This window comes from Phyllobates terribilis, unplaced genomic scaffold (assembly GCF_046119375.1).
Source record: "Phyllobates terribilis strain yellow unplaced genomic scaffold, ASM4611937v1 Scaffold_108__1_contigs__length_5656254, whole genome shotgun sequence".
NCBI lineage: Eukaryota > Metazoa > Chordata > Amphibia > Anura > Dendrobatidae > Phyllobates > Phyllobates terribilis.
Genome location: NW_027362868.1, coordinates 2,685,100 through 2,702,797, shown reverse-complemented (window position 1 = coordinate 2,702,797; position 17,698 = coordinate 2,685,100). Strand labels below are relative to the sequence as shown.

The 17,698-nt window shown below is 45.2% G+C and overlaps 14 non-coding genes across 14 annotated transcripts; all 14 read right to left on the bottom strand.

The window, feature by feature from the left end:
- Positions 1–124: 124 nt before the first annotated feature.
- On the bottom strand, positions 125–315 carry LOC141199767 (U2 spliceosomal RNA). The gene has a single exon (XR_012271510.1). It is a non-coding gene; the product is annotated as a U2 spliceosomal RNA (small nuclear RNA).
- Positions 316–1,434: 1,119 nt separating this feature from the next.
- On the bottom strand, positions 1,435–1,625 carry LOC141199766 (U2 spliceosomal RNA). Its single transcript, XR_012271509.1, has one exon. It is a non-coding gene; the product is annotated as a U2 spliceosomal RNA (small nuclear RNA).
- Positions 1,626–2,744: 1,119 nt separating this feature from the next.
- Positions 2,745–2,935, bottom strand: LOC141199765 (U2 spliceosomal RNA). Its single transcript, XR_012271508.1, has one exon. It is a non-coding gene; the product is annotated as a U2 spliceosomal RNA (small nuclear RNA).
- Positions 2,936–4,054: 1,119 nt separating this feature from the next.
- LOC141199764 (U2 spliceosomal RNA) lies at positions 4,055–4,245 on the bottom strand. The gene has a single exon (XR_012271507.1). It is a non-coding gene; the product is annotated as a U2 spliceosomal RNA (small nuclear RNA).
- A 1,120-nt stretch (positions 4,246–5,365) lies between these two features.
- LOC141199763 (U2 spliceosomal RNA) lies at positions 5,366–5,556 on the bottom strand. Its single transcript, XR_012271506.1, has one exon. It is a non-coding gene; the product is annotated as a U2 spliceosomal RNA (small nuclear RNA).
- A 1,119-nt stretch (positions 5,557–6,675) lies between these two features.
- LOC141199762 (U2 spliceosomal RNA) lies at positions 6,676–6,866 on the bottom strand. The gene has a single exon (XR_012271505.1). It is a non-coding gene; the product is annotated as a U2 spliceosomal RNA (small nuclear RNA).
- A 1,119-nt stretch (positions 6,867–7,985) lies between these two features.
- On the bottom strand, positions 7,986–8,176 carry LOC141200703 (U2 spliceosomal RNA). Its single transcript, XR_012272416.1, has one exon. It is a non-coding gene; the product is annotated as a U2 spliceosomal RNA (small nuclear RNA).
- A 1,120-nt stretch (positions 8,177–9,296) lies between these two features.
- LOC141200561 (U2 spliceosomal RNA) lies at positions 9,297–9,487 on the bottom strand. The gene has a single exon (XR_012272279.1). It is a non-coding gene; the product is annotated as a U2 spliceosomal RNA (small nuclear RNA).
- Positions 9,488–10,610: 1,123 nt separating this feature from the next.
- On the bottom strand, positions 10,611–10,801 carry LOC141199760 (U2 spliceosomal RNA). Its single transcript, XR_012271503.1, has one exon. It is a non-coding gene; the product is annotated as a U2 spliceosomal RNA (small nuclear RNA).
- Positions 10,802–11,923: 1,122 nt separating this feature from the next.
- LOC141200560 (U2 spliceosomal RNA) lies at positions 11,924–12,114 on the bottom strand. Its single transcript, XR_012272278.1, has one exon. It is a non-coding gene; the product is annotated as a U2 spliceosomal RNA (small nuclear RNA).
- Positions 12,115–13,233: 1,119 nt separating this feature from the next.
- On the bottom strand, positions 13,234–13,424 carry LOC141199759 (U2 spliceosomal RNA). Its single transcript, XR_012271502.1, has one exon. It is a non-coding gene; the product is annotated as a U2 spliceosomal RNA (small nuclear RNA).
- Positions 13,425–14,541: 1,117 nt separating this feature from the next.
- Positions 14,542–14,732, bottom strand: LOC141199758 (U2 spliceosomal RNA). The gene has a single exon (XR_012271501.1). It is a non-coding gene; the product is annotated as a U2 spliceosomal RNA (small nuclear RNA).
- A 1,121-nt stretch (positions 14,733–15,853) lies between these two features.
- LOC141199757 (U2 spliceosomal RNA) lies at positions 15,854–16,044 on the bottom strand. The gene has a single exon (XR_012271500.1). It is a non-coding gene; the product is annotated as a U2 spliceosomal RNA (small nuclear RNA).
- Positions 16,045–17,164: 1,120 nt separating this feature from the next.
- On the bottom strand, positions 17,165–17,355 carry LOC141199756 (U2 spliceosomal RNA). Its single transcript, XR_012271499.1, has one exon. It is a non-coding gene; the product is annotated as a U2 spliceosomal RNA (small nuclear RNA).
- Between the last annotated feature and the right edge of the window lie 343 nt (positions 17,356–17,698).

Below are 17,698 nucleotides of genomic sequence, written 5' to 3'. Positions count from 1 at the left end.
ATGAAAAATCCAATGAGGAGAAGAAAAGCAAAGCCAAAGAGTCCATCCCAAAATCCGACAAACAAGCAAAATGAACAAAAAGCATTGAATTCAATTCTTTCTGATTTTAGAAACTGCATTAAAGAAGGGGTGCACCGGTCCTGGAGATACTGCAATACCAGGTCAATGCGTGGAGTGGACAGAGCAAGCTCTTTTTCCATCTCCCTGTTCTAAAAATCCATTTAATATATGGTCCCCAGATAGGGGACGTATCAGATATTAAACTGATAAGAACAGATACTACACTTGATCTTAGCCAAAAGGCCGAGAAGCGATAACCAGAATTGGTTTCCGACTACGGTGCCACCCAAGGATTCTGAAAAGTCCATTTGTGGAGATGGCCACCTGGACTCCCGTTAAGAAGACATGCTGTCAACCTCTAGATCCCTCACATGCCTGCACTTTTCGGCTTGCTGCTGCTGCAATCCACGCGTTTTAGATCTGCATAACTCCACCTCTTTTAGCACAGTACCCTCAACCCCCGGCTGTTCCCACCCGCCTCAACACCGTTGGAAGGGAGGAGAACCAATTAAGGCGGGGGGGGGTGGAACGAGCAGCTGTCTTCCCTTAGCAGGAGGGTTGCTGATTAATTACCTCTCCTGCTGCTGCTGCTGCTGGCTGTCCAGCAGCAGACTGAAGGTGGCTGCTGCTGTGCGCAGGTATATAAAGGCTCAGAGCCTATTATGACACGCGCAGCCAGCGTTCCATTGCCACATTCCGTCTACTGCAGGCGGGATACCTGGATGGCTGAATGTCACTGAGAAGCTCACAGAGACCGCCATAAGCAACAGTTTAAAAGAATGCCACAGACTAATCAACCAAACTTTTTGGGTTGGTTTCTCTTTTATAGTCTGCAGGCATTAAATGAAAGAAGTCAGTGTTCCAGCAGAGGGAGACAACGTTTCAGAAAAGGCATTGTAGCAAACCAAAAAAGAAATTTTAAGCGCAGCAGAGTAACCAGCTCACATACCTGTTAGCTCAGGTGAGTTTAAAAGGCTGCTGTTGATAACAAGGGCATTTGCTAAATAGATGGTGTGTGTGCAACAATATACTGAAAGGTCAATTATATTGTGCAGCTTATCTCACCACCTGTAGTTATTTAGGTGAAAGCTCCAAAATGCTTGCCTAATATGTCTGTTTATCCAAAAGGAAGTATAGAGGGAGAGCTAGATAGATAGCATTGCATTACATTACATTACATGGCAATGCAATGCACAGTTGCTGAAGTTGAACCAAAATGAGCTTGTCATCTGGCTTCTGCAACTTTTAACATGAAAAATCCAATGAGGAGAAGAAAAGCAAAGCCAAAGAGTCCATCCCAAAATCCGACAAACAAGCAAAATGAACAAAAAGCATTGAATTCAATTCTTTCTGATTTTAGAAACTGCATTAAAGAAGGGGTGCACCGGTCCTGGAGATACTGCAATACCAGGTCAATGCGTGGAGTGGACAGAGCAAGCTCTTTTTCCATCTCCCTGTTCTAAAAATCCATTTAATATATGGTCCCCAGATAGGGGACGTATCAGATATTAAACTGATAAGAACAGATACTACACTTGATCTTAGCCAAAAGGCCGAGAAGCGATAACCAGAATTGGTTTCCGACTACGGTGCCACCCAAGGATTCTGAAAAGTCCATTTGTGGAGATGGCCACCTGGACTCCCGTTAAGAAGACATGCTGTCAACCTCTAGATCCCTCACATGCCTGCACTTTTCGGCTTGCTGCTGCTGCAATCCACGCGTTTTAGATCTGCATAACTCCACCTCTTTTAGCACAGTACCCTCAACCCCCGGCTGTTCCCACCCGCCTCAACACCGTTGGAAGGGAGGAGAACCAATTAAGGCGGGGGGGGGTGGAACGAGCAGCTGTCTACCCTTAGCAGGAGGGTTGCTGATTAATTACCTCTCCTGCTGCTGCTGCTACTGGCTGTCCAGCAGCAGACTGAAGGTGGCTGCTGCTGTGCGCAGGTATATAAAGGCTCAGAGCCTATTATGACACGCGCAGCCAGCGTTCCATTGCCACATTCTGTCTACTGCAGGCAGGATACCTGGATGGCTGAATGTCACTGAGAAGCTCACAGAGACCGCCATAAGCAACAGTTTAAAAGAATGCCACAGACTAATCAACCAAACTTTTTGGGTTGGTTTCTCTTTTATAGTCTGCAGGCATTAAATGAAAGAAGTCAGTGTTCCAGCAGAGGGAGACAACGTTTCAGAAAAGGCATTGTAGCAAACCAAAAAAGAAATTTTAAGCGCAGCAGAGTAACCAGCTCACATACCTGTTAGCTCAGGTGAGTTTAAAAGGCTGCTGTTGATAACAAGGGCATTTGCTAAATAGATGGTGTGTGTGCAACAATATACTGAAAGGTCAATTATATTGTGCAGCTTATCTCACCACCTGTAGTTATTTAGGTGAAAGCTCCAAAATGCTTGCCTAATATGTCTGTTTATCCAAAAGGAAGTATAGAGGGAGAGCTAGATAGATAGCATTGCATTACATTACATTACATGGCAATGCAATGCACAGTTGCTGAAGTTGAACCAAAATGAGCTTGTCATCTGGCTTCTGCAACTTTTAACATGAAAAATCCAATGAGGAGAAGAAAAGCAAAGCCAAAGAGTCCATCCCAAAATCCGACAAACAAGCAAAATGAACAAAAAGCATTGAATTCAATTCTTTCTGATTTTAGAAACTGCATTAAAGAAGGGGTGCACCGGTCCTGGAGATACTGCAATACCAGGTCAATGCGTGGAGTGGACAGAGCAAGCTCTTTTTCCATCTCCCTGTTCTAAAAATCCATTTAATATATGGTCCCCAGATAGGGGACGTATCAGATATTAAACTGATAAGAACAGATACTACACTTGATCTTAGCCAAAAGGCCGAGAAGCGATAACCAGAATTGGTTTCCGACTACGGTGCCACCCAAGGATTCTGAAAAGTCCATTTGTGGAGATGGCCACCTGGACTCCCGTTAAGAAGACATGCTGTCAACCTCTAGATCCCTCACATGCCTGCACTTTTCGGCTTGCTGCTGCTGCAATCCACGCGTTTTAGATCTGCATAACTCCACCTCTTTTAGCACAGTACCCTCAACCCCCGGCTGTTCCCACCCGCCTCAACACCGTTGGAAGGGAGGAGAACCAATTAAGGCGGGGGGGGGTGGAACGAGCAGCTGTCTACCCTTAGCAGGAGGGTTGCTGATTAATTACCTCTCCTGCTGCTGCTGCTGCTGGCTGTCCAGCAGCAGACTGAAGGTGGCTGCTGCTGTGCGCAGGTATATAAAGGCTCAGAGCCTATTATGACACGCGCAGCCAGCGTTCCATTGCCACATTCCGTCTACTGCAGGCGGGATACCTGGATGGCTGAATGTCACTGAGAAGCTCACAGAGACCGCCATAAGCAACAGTTTAAAAGAATGCCACAGACTAATCAACCAAACTTTTTGGGTTGGTTTCTCTTTTATAGTCTGCAGGCATTAAATGAAAGAAGTCAGTGTTCCAGCAGAGGGAGACAACGTTTCAGAAAAGGCATTGTAGCAAACCAAAAAAGAAATTTTAAGCGCAGCAGAGTAACCAGCTCACATACCTGTTAGCTCAGGTGAGTTTAAAAGGCTGCTGTTGATAACAAGGGCATTTGCTAAATAGATGGTGTGTGTGCAACAATATACTGAAAGGTCAATTATATTGTGCAGCTTATCTCACCACCTGTAGTTATTTAGGTGAAAGCTCCAAAATGCTTGCCTAATATGTCTGTTTATCCAAAAGGAAGTATAGAGGGAGAGCTAGATAGATAGCATTGCATTACATTACATTACATGGCAATGCAATGCACAGTTGCTGAAGTTGAACCAAAATGAGCTTGTCATCTGGCTTCTGCAACTTTTAACATGAAAAATCCAATGAGGAGAAGAAAAGCAAAGCCAAAGAGTCCATCCCAAAATCCGACAAACAAGCAAAATGAACAAAAAGCATTGAATTCAATTCTTTCTGATTTTAGAAACTGCATTAAAGAAGGGGTGCACCGGTCCTGGAGATACTGCAATACCAGGTCAATGCGTGGAGTGGACAGAGCAAGCTCTTTTTCCATCTCCCTGTTCTAAAAATCCATTTAATATATGGTCCCCAGATAGGGGACGTATCAGATATTAAACTGATAAGAACAGATACTACACTTGATCTTAGCCAAAAGGCCGAGAAGCGATAACCAGAATTGGTTTCCGACTACGGTGCCACCCAAGGATTCTGAAAAGTCCATTTGTGGAGATGGCCACCTGGACTCCCGTTAAGAAGACATGCTGTCAACCTCTAGATCCCTCACATGCCTGCACTTTTCGGCTTGCTGCTGCTGCAATCCACGCGTTTTAGATCTGCATAACTCCACCTCTTTTAGCACAGTACCCTCAACCCCCGGCTGTTCCCACCCGCCTCAACACCGTTGGAAGGGAGGAGAACCAATTAAGGCGGGGGGGGGGTGGAACGAGCAGCTGTCTACCCTTAGCAGGAGGGTTGCTGATTAATTACCTCTCCTGCTGCTGCTGCTGCTGGCTGTCCAGCAGCAGACTGAAGGTGGCTGCTGCTGTGCGCAGGTATATAAAGGCTCAGAGCCTATTATGACACGCGCAGCCAGCGTTCCATTGCCACATTCCGTCTACTGCAGGCGGGATACCTGGATGGCTGAATGTCACTGAGAAGCTCACAGAGACCGCCATAAGCAACAGTTTAAAAGAATGCCACAGACTAATCAACCAAACTTTTTGGGTTGGTTTCTCTTTTATAGTCTGCAGGCATTAAATGAAAGAAGTCAGTGTTCCAGCAGAGGGAGACAACGTTTCAGAAAAGGCATTGTAGCAAACCAAAAAAGAAATTTTAAGCGCAGCAGAGTAACCAGCTCACATACCTGTTAGCTCAGGTGAGTTTAAAAGGCTGCTGTTGATAACAAGGGCATTTGCTAAATAGATGGTGTGTGTGCAACAATATACTGAAAGGTCAATTATATTGTGCAGCTTATCTCACCACCTGTAGTTATTTAGGTGAAAGCTCCAAAATGCTTGCCTAATATGTCTGTTTATCCAAAAGGAAGTATAGAGGGAGAGCTAGATAGATAGCATTGCATTACATTACATTACATGGCAATGCAATGCACAGTTGCTGAAGTTGAACCAAAATGAGCTTGTCATCTGGCTTCTGCAACTTTTAACATGAAAAATCCAATGAGGAGAAGAAAAGCAAAGCCAAAGAGTCCATCCCAAAATCCGACAAACAAGCAAAATGAACAAAAAGCATTGAATTCAATTCTTTCTGATTTTAGAAACTGCATTAAAGAAGGGGTGCACCGGTCCTGGAGATACTGCAATACCAGGTCAATGCGTGGAGTGGACAGAGCAAGCTCTTTTTCCATCTCCCTGTTCTAAAAATCCATTTAATATATGGTCCCCAGATAGGGGACGTATCAGATATTAAACTGATAAGAACAGATACTACACTTGATCTTAGCCAAAAGGCCGAGAAGCGATAACCAGAATTGGTTTCCGACTACGGTGCCACCCAAGGATTCTGAAAAGTCCATTTGTGGAGATGGCCACCTGGACTCCCGTTAAGAAGACATGCTGTCAACCTCTAGATCCCTCACATGCCTGCACTTTTCGGCTTGCTGCTGCTGCAATCCACGCGTTTTAGATCTGCATAACTCCACCTCTTTTAGCACAGTACCCTCAACCCCCGGCTGTTCCCACCCGCCTCAACACCGTTGGAAGGGAGGAGAACCAATTAAGGCGGGGGGGGGTGGAACGAGCAGCTGTCTTCCCTTAGCAGGAGGGTTGCTGATTAATTACCTCTCCTGCTGCTGCTGCTGCTGGCTGTCCAGCAGCAGACTGAAGGTGGCTGCTGCTGTGCGCAGGTATATAAAGGCTCAGAGCCTATTATGACACGCGCAGCCAGCGTTCCATTGCCACATTCCGTCTACTGCAGGCGGGATACCTGGATGGCTGAATGTCACTGAGAAGCTCACAGAGACCGCCATAAGCAACAGTTTAAAAGAATGCCACAGACTAATCAACCAAACTTTTTGGGTTGGTTTCTCTTTTATAGTCTGCAGGCATTAAATGAAAGAAGTCAGTGTTCCAGCAGAGGGAGACAACGTTTCAGAAAAGGCATTGTAGCAAACCAAAAAAGAAATTTTAAGCGCAGCAGAGTAACCAGCTCACATACCTGTTAGCTCAGGTGAGTTTAAAAGGCTGCTGTTGATAACAAGGGCATTTGCTAAATAGATGGTGTGTGTGCAACAATATACTGAAAGGTCAATTATATTGTGCAGCTTATCTCACCACCTGTAGTTATTTAGGTGAAAGCTCCAAAATGCTTGCCTAATATGTCTGTTTATCCAAAAGGAAGTATAGAGGGAGAGCTAGATAGATAGCATTGCATTACATTACATTACATGGCAATGCAATGCACAGTTGCTGAAGTTGAACCAAAATGAGCTTGTCATCTGGCTTCTGCAACTTTTAACATGAAAAATCCAATGAGGAGAAGAAAAGCAAAGCCAAAGAGTCCATCCCAAAATCCGACAAACAAGCAAAATGAACAAAAAGCATTGAATTCAATTCTTTCTGATTTTAGAAACTGCATTAAAGAAGGGGTGCACCGGTCCTGGAGATACTGCAATACCAGGTCAATGCGTGGAGTGGACAGAGCAAGCTCTTTTTCCATCTCCCTGTTCTAAAAATCCATTTAATATATGGTCCCCAGATAGGGGACGTATCAGATATTAAACTGATAAGAACAGATACTACACTTGATCTTAGCCAAAAGGCCGAGAAGCGATAACCAGAATTGGTTTCCGACTACGGTGCCACCCAAGGATTCTGAAAAGTCCATTTGTGGAGATGGCCACCTGGACTCCCGTTAAGAAGACATGCTGTCAACCTCTAGATCCCTCACATGCCTGCACTTTTCGGCTTGCTGCTGCTGCAATCCACGCGTTTTAGATCTGCATAACTCCACCTCTTTTAGCACAGTACCCTCAACCCCCGGCTGTTCCCACCCGCCTCAACACCGTTGGAAGGGAGGAGAACCAATTAAGGCGGGGGGGGGTGGAACGAGCAGCTGTCTACCCTTAGCAGGAGGGTTGCTGATTAATTACCTCTCCTGCTGCTGCTGCTACTGGCTGTCCAGCAGCAGACTGAAGGTGGCTGCTGCTGTGCGCAGGTATATAAAGGCTCAGAGCCTATTATGACACGCGCAGCCAGCGTTCCATTGCCACATTCTGTCTACTGCAGGCAGGATACCTGGATGGCTGAATGTCACTGAGAAGCTCACAGAGACCGCCATAAGCAACAGTTTAAAAGAATGCCACAGACTAATCAACCAAACTTTTTGGGTTGGTTTCTCTTTTATAGTCTGCAGGCATTAAATGAAAGAAGTCAGTGTTCCAGCAGAGGGAGACAACGTTTCAGAAAAGGCATTGTAGCAAACCAAAAAAGAAATTTTAAGCGCAGCAGAGTAACCAGCTCACATACCTGTTAGCTCAGGTGAGTTTAAAAGGCTGCTGTTGATAACAAGGGCATTTGCTAAATAGATGGTGTGTGTGCAACAATATACTGAAAGGTCAATTATATTGTGCAGCTTATCTCACCACCTGTAGTTATTTAGGTGAAAGCTCCAAAATGCTTGCCTAATATGTCTGTTTATCCAAAAGGAAGTATAGAGGGAGAGCTAGATAGATAGCATTGCATTACATTACATTACATGGCAATGCAATGCACAGTTGCTGAAGTTGAACCAAAATGAGCTTGTCATCTGGCTTCTGCAACTTTTAACATGAAAAATCCAATGAGGAGAAGAAAAGCAAAGCCAAAGAGTCCATCCCAAAATCCGACAAACAAGCAAAATGAACAAAAAGCATTGAATTCAATTCTTTCTGATTTTAGAAACTGCATTAAAGAAGGGGTGCACCGGTCCTGGAGATACTGCAATACCAGGTCAATGCGTGGAGCGGACAGAGCAAGCTCTTTTTCCATCTCCCTGTTCTAAAAATCCATTTAATATATGGTCCCCAGATAGTGGACGTATCAGATATTAAACTGATAAGAACAGATACTACACTTGATCTTAGCCAAAAGGCCGAGAAGCGATAACCAGAATTGGTTTCCGACTACGGTGCCACCCAAGGATTCTGAAAAGTCCATTTGTGGAGATGGCCACCTGGACTCCCGTTAAGAAGACATGCTGTCAACCTCTAGATCCCTCACATGCCTGCACTTTTCGGCTTGCTGCTGCTGCAATCCACGCGTTTTAGATCTGCATAACTCCACCTCTTTTAGCACAGTACCCTCAACCCCCGGCTGTTCCCACCCGCCTCAACACCGTTGGAAGGGAGGAGAACCAATTAAGGCGGGGGGGGGGTGGAACGAGCAGCTGTCTACCCTTAGCAGGAGGGTTGCTGATTAATTACCTCTCCTGCTGCTGCTGCTGCTGGCTGTCCAGCAGCAGACTGAAGGTGGCTGCTGCTGTGCGCAGGTATATAAAGGCTCAGAGCCTATTATGACACGCGCAGCCAGCGTTCCATTGCCACATTCCGTCTACTGCAGGCGGGATACCTGGATGGCTGAATGTCACTGAGAAGCTCACAGAGACCGCCATAAGCAACAGTTTAAAAGAATGCCACAGACTAATCAACCAAACTTTTTGGGTTGGTTTCTCTTTTATAGTCTGCAGGCATTAAATGAAAGAAGTCAGTGTTCCAGCAGAGGGAGACAACGTTTCAGAAAAGGCATTGTAGCAAACCAAAAAAGAAATTTTAAGCGCAGCAGAGTAACCAGCTCACATACCTGTTAGCTCAGGTGAGTGTAAAAGGCTGCTGTTGATAACAAGGGCATTTGCTAAATAGATGGTGTGTGTGCAACAATATACTGAAAGGTCAATTATATTGTGCAGCTTATCTCACCACCTGTAGTTATTTAGGTGAAAGCTCCAAAATGCTTGCCTAATATGTCTGTTTATCCAAAAGGAAGTATAGAGGGAGAGCTAGATAGATAGCATTGCATTACATTACATTACATGGCAATGCAATGCACAGTTGCTGAAGTTGAACCAAAATGAGCTTGTCATCTGGCTTCTGCAACTTTTAACATGAAAAATCCAATGAGGAGAAGAAAAGCAAAGCCAAAGAGTCCATCCCAAAATCCGACAAACAAGCAAAATGAACAAAAAGCATTGAATTCAATTCTTTCTGATTTTAGAAACTGCATTAAAGAAGGGGTGCACCGGTCCTGGAGATACTTCAATACCAGGTCAATGCATGGAGTGGACAGAGCAAGCTCTTTTTCCATCTCCCTGTTCTAAAAATCCATTTAATATATGGTCCCCAGATAGGGGACGTATCAGATATTAAACTGATAAGAACAGATACTACACTTGATCTTAGCCAAAAGGCCGAGAAGCGATAACCAGAATTGGTTTCCGACTACGGTGCCACCCAAGGATTCTGAAAAGTCCATTTGTGGAGATGGCCACCTGGACTCCCGTTAAGAAGACATGCTGTCAACCTCTAGATCCCTCACATGCCTGCACTTTTCGGCTTGCTGCTGCTGCAATCCACGCGTTTTAGATCTGCATAACTCCACCTCTTTTAGCACAGTACCCTCAACCCCCGGCTGTTCCCACCCGCCTCAACACCGTTGGAAGGGAGGAGAACCAATTAAGGCGGGGGGGGGGGGGTGGAACGAGCAGCTGTCTACCCTTAGCAGGAGGGTTGCTGATTAATTACCTCTCCTGCTGCTGCTGCTGCTGGCTGTCCAGCAGCAGACTGAAGGTGGCTGCTGCTGTGCGCAGGTATATAAAGGCTCAGAGCCTATTATGACACGCGCAGCCAGCGTTCCATTGCCACATTCCGTCTACTGCAGGCGGGATACCTGGATGGCTGAATGTCACTGAGAAGCTCACAGAGACCGCCATAAGCAACAGTTTAAAAGAATGCCACAGACTAATCAACCAAACTTTTTGGGTTGGTTTCTCTTTTATAGTCTGCAGGCATTAAATGAAAGAAGTCAGTGTTCCAGCAGAGGGAGACAACGTTTCAGAAAAGGCATTGTAGCAAACCAAAAAAGAAATTTTAAGCGCAGCAGAGTAACCAGCTCACATACCTGTTAGCTCAGGTGAGTTTAAAAGGCTGCTGTTGATAACAAGGGCATTTGCTAAATAGATGGTGTGTGTGCAACAATATACTGAAAGGTCAATTATATTGTGCAGCTTATCTCACCACCTGTAGTTATTTAGGTGAAAGCTCCAAAATGCTTGCCTAATATGTCTGTTTATCCAAAAGGAAGTATAGAGGGAGAGCTAGATAGATAGGATTGCATTACATTACATTACATGGCAATGCAATGCACAGTTGCTGAAGTTGAACCAAAATGAGCTTGTCATCTGGCTTCTGCAACTTTTAACATGAAAAATCCAATGAGGAGAAGAAAAGCAAAGCCAAAGAGTCCATCCCAAAATCCAACAAACAAGCAAAATGAACAAAAAGCATTGAATTCAATTCTTTCTGATTTTAGAAACTGCATTAAAGAAGGGGTGCACCGGTCCTGGAGATACTGCAATACCAGGTCAATGCGTGGAGTGGACAGAGCAAGCTCTTTTTCCATCTCCCTGTTCTAAAAATCCATTTAATATATGGTCCCCAGATAGGGGACGTATCAGATATTAAACTGATAAGAACAGATACTACACTTGATCTTAGCCAAAAGGCCGAGAAGCGATAACCAGAATTGGTTTCCGACTACGGTGCCACCCAAGGATTCTGAAAAGTCCATTTGTGGAGATGGCCACCTGGACTCCCGTTAAGAAGACATGCTGTCAACCTCTAGATCCCTCACATGCCTGCACTTTTCGGCTTGCTGCTGCTGCAATCCACGCGTTTTAGATCTGCATAACTCCACCTCTTTTAGCACAGTACCCTCAACCCCCGGCTGTTCCCACCCGCCTCAACACCGTTGGAAGGGAGGAGAACCAATTAAGGCGGGGGGGGGGGGTGGAACGAGCAGCTGTCTACCCTTAGCAGGAGGGTTGCTGATTAATTACCTCTCCTGCTGCTGCTTCTGCTGGCTGTCCAGCAGCAGACTGAAGGTGGCTGCTGCTGTGCGCAGGTATATAAAGGCTCAGAGCCTATTATGACACGCGCAGCCAGCGTTCCATTGCCACATTCCGTCTACTGCAGGCGGGATACCTGGATGGCTGAATGTCACTGAGAAGCTCACAGAGACCGCCATAAGCAACAGTTTAAAAGAATGCCACAGACTAATCAACCAAACTTTTTGGGTTGGTTTCTCTTTTATAGTCTGCAGGCATTAAATGAAAGAAGTCAGTGTTCCAGCAGAGGGAGACAACGTTTCAGAAAAGGCATTGTAGCAAACCAAAAAAGAAATTTTAAGCGCAGCAGAGTAACCAGCTCACATACCTGTTAGCTCAGGTGAGTTTAAAAGGCTGCTGTTGATAACAAGGGCATTTGCTAAATAGATGGTGTGTGTGCAACAATATACTGAAAGGTCAATTATATTGTGCAGCTTATCTCACCACCTGTAGTTATTTAGGTGAAAGCTCCAAAATGCTTGCCTAATATGTCTGTTTATCCAAAAGGAAGTATAGAGGGAGAGCTAGATAGATAGCATTGCATTACATTACATTACATGGCAATGCAATGCACAGTTGCTGAAGTTGAACCAAAATGAGCTTGTCATCTGGCTTCTGCAACTTTTAACATGAAAAATCCAATGAGGAGAAGAAAAGCAAAGCCAAAGAGTCCATCCCAAAATCCGACAAACAAGCAAAATGAACAAAAAGCATTGAATTCAATTCTTTCTGATTTTAGAAACTGCATTAAAGAAGGGGTGCACCGGTCCTGGAGATACTTCAATACCAGGTCAATGCATGGAGTGGACAGAGCAAGCTCTTTTTCCATCTCCCTGTTCTAAAAATCCATTTAATATATGGTCCCCAGATAGGGGACGTATCAGATATTAAACTGATAAGAACAGATACTACACTTGATCTTAGCCAAAAGGCCGAGAAGCGATAACCAGAATTGGTTTCCGACTACGGTGCCACCCAAGGATTCTGAAAAGTCCATTTGTGGAGATGGCCACCTGGACTCCCGTTAAGAAGACATGCTGTCAACCTCTAGATCCCTCACATGCCTGCACTTTTCGGCTTGCTGCTGCTGCAATCCACGCGTTTTAGATCTGCATAACTCCACCTCTTTTAGCACAGTACCCTCAACCCCCGGCTGTTCCCACCCGCCTCAACACCGTTGGAAGGGAGGAGAACCAATTAAGGCGGGGGGGGGTGGAACGAGCAGCTGTCTACCCTTAGCAGGAGGGTTGCTGATTAATTACCTCTCCTGCTGCTGCTGCTGCTGGCTGTCCAGCAGCAGACTGAAGGTGGCTGCTGCTGTGCGCAGGTATATAAAGGCTCAGAGCCTATTATGACACGCGCAGCCAGCGTTCCATTGCCACATTCCGTCTACTGCAGGCGGGATACCTGGATGGCTGAATGTCACTGAGAAGCTCACAGAGACCGCCATAAGCAACAGTTTAAAAGAATGCCACAGACTAATCAACCAAACTTTTTGGGTTGGTTTCTCTTTTATAGTCTGCAGGCATTAAATGAAAGAAGTCAGTGTTCCAGCAGAGGGAGACAACGTTTCAGAAAAGGCATTGTAGCAAACCAAAAAAGAAATTTTAAGCGCAGCAGAGTAACCAGCTCACATACCTGTTAGCTCAGGTGAGTTTAAAAGGCTGCTGTTGATAACAAGGGCATTTGCTAAATAGATGGTGTGTGTGCAACAATATACTGAAAGGTCAATTATATTGTGCAGCTTATCTCACCACCTGTAGTTATTTAGGTGAAAGCTCCAAAATGCTTGCCTAATATGTCTGTTTATCCAAAAGGAAGTATAGAGGGAGAGCTAGATAGATAGGATTGCATTACATTACATTACATGGCAATGCAATGCACAGTTGCTGAAGTTGAACCAAAATGAGCTTGTCATCTGGCTTCTGCAACTTTTAACATGAAAAATCCAATGAGGAGAAGAAAAGCAAAGCCAAAGAGTCCATCCCAAAATCCAACAAACAAGCAAAATGAACAAAAAGCATTGAATTCAATTCTTTCTGATTTTAGAAACTGCATTAAAGAAGGGGTGCACCGGTCCTGGAGATACTGCAATACCAGGTCAATGCGTGGAGTGGACAGAGCAAGCTCTTTTTCCATCTCCCTGTTCTAAAAATCCATTTAATATATGGTCCCCAGATAGGGGACGTATCAGATATTAAACTGATAAGAACAGATACTACACTTGATCTTAGCCAAAAGGCCGAGAAGCGATAACCAGAATTGGTTTCCGACTACGGTGCCACCCAAGGATTCTGAAAAGTCCATTTGTGGAGATGGCCACCTGGACTCCCGTTAAGAAGACATGCTGTCAACCTCTAGATCCCTCACATGCCTGCACTTTTCGGCTTGCTGCTGCTGCAATCCACGCGTTTTAGATCTGCATAACTCCACCTCTTTTAGCACAGTACCCTCAACCCCCGGCTGTTCCCACCCGCCTCAACACCGTTGGAAGGGAGGAGAACCAATTAAGGCGGGGGGGGGGTGGAACGAGCAGCTGTCTACCCTTAGCAGGAGGGTTGCTGATTAATTACCTCTCCTGCTGCTGCTGCTGCTGGCTGTCCAGCAGCAGACTGAAGGTGGCTGCTGCGCGCAGGTATATAAAGGCTCAGAGCCTATTATGACACGCGCAGCCAGCGTTCCATTGCCACATTCCGTCTACTGCAGGCGGGATACCTGGATGGCTGAATGTCACTGAGAAGCTCACAGAGACCGCCATAAGCAACAGTTTAAAAGAATGCCACAGACTAATCAACCAAACTTTTTGGGTTGGTTTCTCTTTTATAGTCTGCAGGCATTAAATGAAAGAAGTCAGTGTTCCAGCAGAGGGAGACAACGTTTCAGAAAAGGCATTGTAGCAAACCAAAAAAGAAATTTTAAGCGCAGCAGAGTAACCAGCTCACATACCTGTTAGCTCAGGTGAGTTTAAAAGGCTGCTGTTGATAACAAGGGCATTTGCTAAATAGATGGTGTGTGTGCAACAATATACTGAAAGGTCAATTATATTGTGCAGCTTATCTCACCACCTGTAGTTATTTAGGTGAAAGCTCCAAAATGCTTGCCTAATATGTCTGTTTATCCAAAAGGAAGTATAGAGGGAGAGCTAGATAGATAGCATTGCATTACATTACATTACATGGCAATGCAATGCACAGTTGCTGAAGTTGAACCAAAATGAGCTTGTCATCTGGCTTCTGCAACTTTTAACATGAAAAATCCAATGAGGAGAAGAAAAGCAAAGCCAAAGAGTCCATCCCAAAATCCGACAAACAAGCAAAATGAACAAAAAGCATTGAATTCAATTCTTTCTGATTTTAGAAACTGCATTAAAGAAGGGGTGCACCGGTCCTGGAGATACTGCAATACCAGGTCAATGCGTGGAGTGGACAGAGCAAGCTCTTTTTCCATCTCCCTGTTCTAAAAATCCATTTAATATATGGTCCCCAGATAGGGGACGTATCAGATATTAAACTGATAAGAACAGATACTACACTTGATCTTAGCCAAAAGGCCGAGAAGCGATAACCAGAATTGGTTTCCGACTACGGTGCCACCCAAGGATTCTGAAAACTCCATTTGTGGAGATGGCCACCTGGACTCCCGTTAAGAAGACATGCTGTCAACCTCTAGATCCCTCACATGCCTGCACTTTTCGGCTTGCTGCTGCTGCAATCCACGCGTTTTAGATCTGCATAACTCCACCTCTTTTAGCACAGTACCCTCAACCCCCGGCTGTTCCCACCCGCCTCAACACCGTTGGAAGGGAGGAGAACCAATTAAGGCGGGGGGGGGGGTGGAACGAGCAGCTGTCTACCCTTAGCAGGAGGGTTGCTGATTAATTACCTCTCCTGCTGCTGCTGCTGCTGGCTGTCCAGCAGCAGACTGAAGGTGGCTGCTGCTGTGCGCAGGTATATAAAGGCTCAGAGCCTATTATGACACGCGCAGCCAGCGTTCCATTGCCACATTCCGTCTACTGCAGGCGGGATACCTGGATGGCTGAATGTCACTGAGAAGCTCACAGAGACCGCCATAAGCAACAGTTTAAAAGAATGCCACAGACTAATCAACCAAACTTTTTGGGTTGGTTTCTTTTTTATAGTCTGCAGGCATTAAATGAAAGAAGTCAGTGTTCCAGCAGAGGGAGACAACGTTTCAGAAAAGGCATTGTAGCAAACCAAAAAAGAAATTTTAAGCGCAGCAGAGTAACCAGCTCACATACCTGTTAGCTCAGGTGAGTTTAAAAGGCTGCTGTTGATAACAAGGGCATTTGCTAAATAGATGGTGTGTGTGCAACAATATACTGAAAGGTCAATTATATTGTGCAGCTTATCTCACCACCTGTAGTTATTTAGGTGAAAGCTCCAAAATGCTTGCCTAATATGTCTGTTTATCCAAAAGGAAGTATAGAGGGAGAGCTAGATAGATAGCATTGCATTACATTACATTACATGGCAATGCAATGCACAGTTGCTGAAGTTGAACCAAAATGAGCTTGTCATCTGGCTTCTGCAACTTTTAACATGAAAAATCCAATGAGGAGAAGAAAAGCAAAGCCAAAGAGTCCATCCCAAAATCCGACAAACAAGCAAAATGAACAAAAAGCATTGAATTCAATTCTTTCTGATTTTAGAAACTGCATTAAAGAAGGGGTGCACCGGTCCTGGAGATACTGCAATACCAGGTCAATGCGTGGAGTGGACAGAGCAAGCTCTTTTTCCATCTCCCTGTTCTAAAAATCCATTTAATATATGGTCCCCAGATAGGGGACGTATCAGATATTAAACTGATAAGAACAGATACTACACTTGATCTTAGCCAAAAGGCCGAGAAGCGATAACCAGAATTGGTTTCCGACTACGGTGCCACCCAAGGATTCTGAAAAGTCCATTTGTGGAGATGGCCACCTGGACTCCCGTTAAGAAGACATGCTGTCAACCTCTAGATCCCTCACATACCTGCACTTTTCGGCTTGCTGCTGCTGCAATCCACGCGTTTTAGATCTGCATAACTCCACCTCTTTTAGCACAGTACCCTCAACCCCCGGCTGTTCCCACCCGCCTCAACACCGTTGGAAAGGAGGAGAACCAATTAAGGCGGGGGGGGGGTGGAACGAGCAGCTGTCTACCCTTAGCAGGAGGGTTGCTGATTAATTACCTCTCCTGCTGCTGCTGCTGCTGGCTGTCCAGCAGCAGACTGAAGGTGGCTGCTGCTGTGCGCAGGTATATAAAGGCTCAGAGCCTATTATGACACGCGCAGCCAGCGTTCCATTGCCACATTCCGTCTACTGCAGGCGGGATACCTGGATGGCTGAATGTCACTGAGAAGCTCACAGAGACCGCCATAAGCAACAGTTTAAAAGAATGCCACAGACTAATCAACCAAACTTTTTGGGTTGGTTTCTCTTTTATAGTCTGCAGGCATTAAATGAAAGAAGTCAGTGTTCCAGCAGAGGGAGACAACGTTTCAGAAAAGGCATTGTAGCAAACCAAAAAAGAAATTTTAAGCGCAGCAGAGTAACCAGCTCACATACCTGTTAGCTCAGGTGAGTTTAAAAGGCTGCTGTTGATAACAAGGGCATTTGCTAAATAGATGGTGTGTGTGCAACAATATACTGAAAGGTCAATTATATTGTGCAGCTTATCTCACCACCTGTAGTTATTTAGGTGAAAGCTCCAAAATGCTTGCCTAATATGTCTGTTTATCCAAAAGGAAGTATAGAGGGAGAGCTAGATAGATAGCATTGCATTACATTACATTACATGGCAATGCAATGCACAGTTGCTGAAGTTGAACCAAAATGAGCTTGTCATCTGGCTTCTGCAACTTTTAACATGAAAAATCCAATGAGGAGAAGAAAAGCAAAGCCAAAGAGTCCATCCCAAAATCCGACAAACAAGCAGAATGAACAAAAAGCATTGAATTCAATTCTTTCTGATTTTAGAAACTGCATTAAAGAAGGGGTGCACCGGTCCTGGAGATACTGCAATACCAGGTCAATGCGTGGAGTGGACAGAGCAAGCTCTTTTTCCATCTCCCTGTTCTAAAAATCCATTTAATATATGGTCCCCAGATAGGGGACGTATCAGATATTAAACTGATAAGAACAGATACTACACTTGATCTTAGCCAAAAGGCCGAGAAGCGATAACCAGAATTGGTTTCCGACTACGGTGCCACCCAAGGATTCTGAAAAGTCCATTTGTGGAGATGGCCACCTGGACTCCCGTTAAGAAGACATGCTGTCAACCTCTAGATCCCTCACATACCTGCACTGTTCGGCTTGCTGCTGCTGCAATCCACGCGTTTTAGATCTGCATAACTCCACCTCTTTTAGCACAGTACCCTCAACCCCCGGCTGTTCCCACCCGCCTCAACACCGTTGGAAAGGAGGAGAACCAATTAAGGCGGGGGGGGGGGGGTGGAACGAGCAGCTGTCTACCCTTAGCAGGAGGGTTGCTGATTAATTACCTCTCCTGCTGCTGCTGCTGC